The sequence below is a fragment of the Xyrauchen texanus genome, chromosome 5 (assembly GCF_025860055.1).
Source record: "Xyrauchen texanus isolate HMW12.3.18 chromosome 5, RBS_HiC_50CHRs, whole genome shotgun sequence".
NCBI lineage: Eukaryota > Metazoa > Chordata > Actinopteri > Cypriniformes > Catostomidae > Xyrauchen > Xyrauchen texanus.
The window spans coordinates 39,653,459-39,657,728 of record NC_068280.1 but is presented as its reverse complement, the minus strand read 5'-3'; positions in this window follow the sequence as shown (position 1 = coordinate 39,657,728).

The following is a 4,270-nucleotide window of genomic DNA, read 5'->3' as shown; positions in this document are numbered from 1 at the left end:
GGGGGGCTTTGGGATTGGTATAAATTGATTTAGTAATATTTGGCTTTTTTTAAACCAAGTTTGACACCTTTTTGTTTACACTGTAGGATTGGATGTCTTCTAGTTAATAATAAAAAGTCTGGCTAAGTGACTACATAGAAGTCTACCTATTGCCATAGATGTATCAAATGCTCAGTACACTTCTATACATTAAATTATACAGGCAGAGAAAATTACATACTGCTGTACTTTTACTATTTCTAATGTATACTGCAGAGATGGAGTAGTGTAGTATAATGCTATTCCTAATTTAGCAACCTTTTCTAGGACATGGTAATCAATGCTTTATTACTGCAGAAGAAAATTCCATATATGCATGCATGCATTTATTACTAACTGATTTGGCAAATTTCTTGTTAGCTGTTTTTATACATTTTGTTCAAACGGGTTATATATAACGACTGCATCTTGCAGCCGTTTATCAGCCTGATTCAGTCATTCATGCAAATCTGTCAGATGTTTTAGGTCATTTGAAGTGAGTTTGGGAAGCCAACGTCTAGTCTGATATTAAAGTTGGTAAGTCTACTGTTAGATCAGGCTGGCCCGATTTAGACTCGCATGCTTTTACCTTTCTGAAATGTAAACTGCTCTGATTTGGTCTTGCCACGACGTTCCCTTCAGCAATAGCATGAAGTACGTGTCGATGTATTTTTCTTCTGTCATTGTGCTGCCACCCTGTGGACACTTTTAGTATTGACACTTCAGAGTTATAATCGAGAGGGCATAAAAAAAAACAACAGTACCGTGCTTTGCATTCGTCGGGCACAATTCATGTTTAAAATGTAAGATGTTTTGTTTCTATCAGTGAATTTGGCAAAGTAGGCTACATAGTTGTACTAAAGGCCAATTATCTGTTGAAAAAGCATGGCCATTATTTTAAATTATTATCATAGTAAAATTAAAAATATAGCAAAATTGCATGAGGTGAATGAACATAAAATTCCGCTGAAAGTTCTTATAATGACCGTTAGGTGTCACTGTTCACCCACATTAGAGATCGACCTCAGTGCCTGAGGCGGAAAGTTTTTCCACTGCTGTCAAGACAAAACAAGTCTGAGAAATGTATTAATCACCATTTGCAGCTGGATTTGCTTGTCTACCATGTTCTGTCAAACACATTCAGTAATAAGGGCCACTTGTTCATTTTTAGATCTGTATATGTATAATTATGCTGGGGAATTAACTGAAATAAAATCTCTTGTAAACTTTAGGGGGGGGGCATCAAATTGAAAACAAAGTTTAGTTACTTTTGGCTAGATTATATCAGGCAATTAATGAAGACCTCCATAGACTCGAGCTGACTTTAAGGGATAATTCACCCAAAATGAAAATTCAGTCATTGTTAACACCCCTGTTGTCATTCTAGAGGTGTATGACTCTCTTCTGCTTTACACAAACAGACATTTTTAGAAGAATATCTCCTATGTTGGTCCATTAAATGCAAGGGAATTGTGGCCAGAACTTTGAAGGTCCAAAAAGCACAAAGGCAGCTTAAAAGCAATCCACAAGACTCCAGTAGTTAAATCCATATCTTCAGAGACGATATCATAGGTCTGGGTGAGAAACAAGATCATATTTATGTAATTTCTTTCTATGCATTATCCGCCTTGCCTAGTAGGTCAAGTCAATTTTATTTGTATAGCGCCTTTCACAACACACATCGTTTCAAAGCCGCTTTACAGAAGATCAGCATTAACAGAAGGTAAAAATGGAATGTCTATAATGTCGATGAATCATCATTGTGTAATTAGATAAAATACGATTGTTAATCGTGTTTAAAAATAAGTAATTAAATAATAATTGTATTAATAACCCCAGTGAGCAAGCTGTAGGCGACTGTGGCAAGGAACACAAAACTCCATAAAATGTTGATTAATGGAGAAAAATAACCTTGGGAGAAACCAGACTCACTGTGGGGGCCAGTTCCCCTCTGGCTAACCTCATGAATAATATGTCGATATTAATTATGTATAGTTAAAGTCATGGTTTAAAATGAGTAAACTAAGTATTAAGGGTCTGTGTTTTTAAAACATCGATTTAGTTTGAACTGTAAGATTAATGACCAATGTCTTTGAAGTCCATCCTGGATTAACTGCAGAAGTTCACATAGAAGCAATTGTCCTTGTTAATTGGCTGATGAAGGCTTTTGTTGGCAATTGTTAGTCTATGAATTCCATTTCAAGATCGTAGTCCATAAATAGACCGAGGTGATGCAGGCAGAGATCAGGGATGTGAAACGCAGTTCAACCTGGCCGGTAGGTGGCGATAGCCTATATACAAAGAATGCAAATCACCAAAAACAAGAGGAAAGCTGAGATTTCTAGTAAAATAGAACTTCAGTTTCGATCTGTTTCTCAACCACACTTATATTGCTTCTGTAGATATGGATTTAACCACTGGAGTCATATGGATTACTTTTATGCTGCCAATAAATGTTCAAAGTTTTGGCCACTATTCACTCGCATCGTGAGGACCTACAGAGCTGAGACATTTTTCTAAAAATCGTCCTTTGTTTTCAGCAGAAGAAAGTCATACACATCTGGGATGGCATGAGGTGTGAGTAATGAGAGATTTTTAATTTTGGGGTGAACTATCCCTTTAAAAATGATGTCCCTACCTTTTAATTAGAAGAGCATGGATACGGTTTACTCACAAAACATTTATTTTCAAGATGCTTCTTTGGAAATTACAATTTTGATATGAATCTTTGGATACACTTTCTATAAAGTCTGTATAAAACTTTTATAAATGTATTCTTGATACATTATAATGTATTCATAATGCCTAATGCATGTTGTAACACTCCGAGAAGAATTTTGCTTAGGGCCCCCATATGCTTAGAAACAGCCCTGTACCAGAGCCTAGGAAAAATAGGTTTAATGAAATAAGTAAATGACATATTCAATCATATATTAATTTTTCATTAGCCATTTTAGCTATTTAATTGAATGATTTCATCCATGACACTCTGATTTTCCCCTACTCTCTCTTTGGTGCATAGTTATTTTCTTGTCAGACCATTTGCATTAAGTGCCAAACCGTGCACACGCACATCGGTGTAACACAATCTTGAGGAATCTGTTTTCCCTTTTACACATTAAAGCACTAACATTTATCAATGTGGGAACTCTCATCCTGTTCATTCTCAGAAGCGAAAGGGAAAACTTTGGAATGTTCTTCCTCTTTCTATCTCTCTCTCTTATACTTCCACCCCAACTCTCTGTCTCACACATATATCTTATCTATCCTTTCCTGGCTTGTTTTTCAGTTCCCAGAAGACTGATTTCTTGAATCTGACAGATTTCAACTGTATTTGTATATAGGTGTGTTTTCTGTTGGAATGGTTCTTAAATGTGACCACATAAGGGGGTTATTTATACTTCATGGAAAACAGATTGCAGGAAAAGCATGTATGTGTGTGCGTGTGCGAGAGAGAGCATTTGGGATGGATTGGTATGGTTATGTGTCTATGTGTGGCCTCAGCTTGCAAGCTTTGTAATCACAATTCCCTTTTTGTTTGAGTGCTATGGATGCATTATGCAAGCAGATAGTGAGATCACCAGCTACACAGCTGTTTCACTCCCTGGAGACAAATATGTAATTTGCCTTTTTTTTTTTTTTTTCAATTTAGAAACATTTTTGCTTTTTGTAATAATCTATTGCTACAAAGCATTTGGTGAAGCATAAAATGCATTTATTTTATTAAGATGAAGTTGATAGTAGTAACAGTATCAATGTAAAGTTTTAGGGATTTCTATAATCAAATTGTCATTTTAACAAATGATCAATTAATCGTAAAAGTTAATAGGACTCCAAATACTATAGAACATTTTTAACTACAATTTATATAAATGCCTAGACATCCTCACAAATGGACATGTTGGCATTTGTATCTATTTATACATTTTCAGATCACTTTATTTTAATGCATTTATTTTTAGTATCATTAATAATTTACCATTAATAATGTACACGAAAAAACAAAAAATATTTATTGTAAAAGATTTAAACAAATGCTTTAAATTGTTGCATTAAATTTACTATCTATAACCATTAGTTTATTAAATGCAAAAGCAAATGTAGTTGCTTTTCCAAGTTATATTGTTTAAAATAATGATTAGAAATCAAATTTATTCTGAATTCATGATGTTCACTTTTTAAAGATGACTCAGTTCAGTTTGATGGAAATTCGTCATATAGTTGAAATGTGTACATATTAAGTATAGACTGA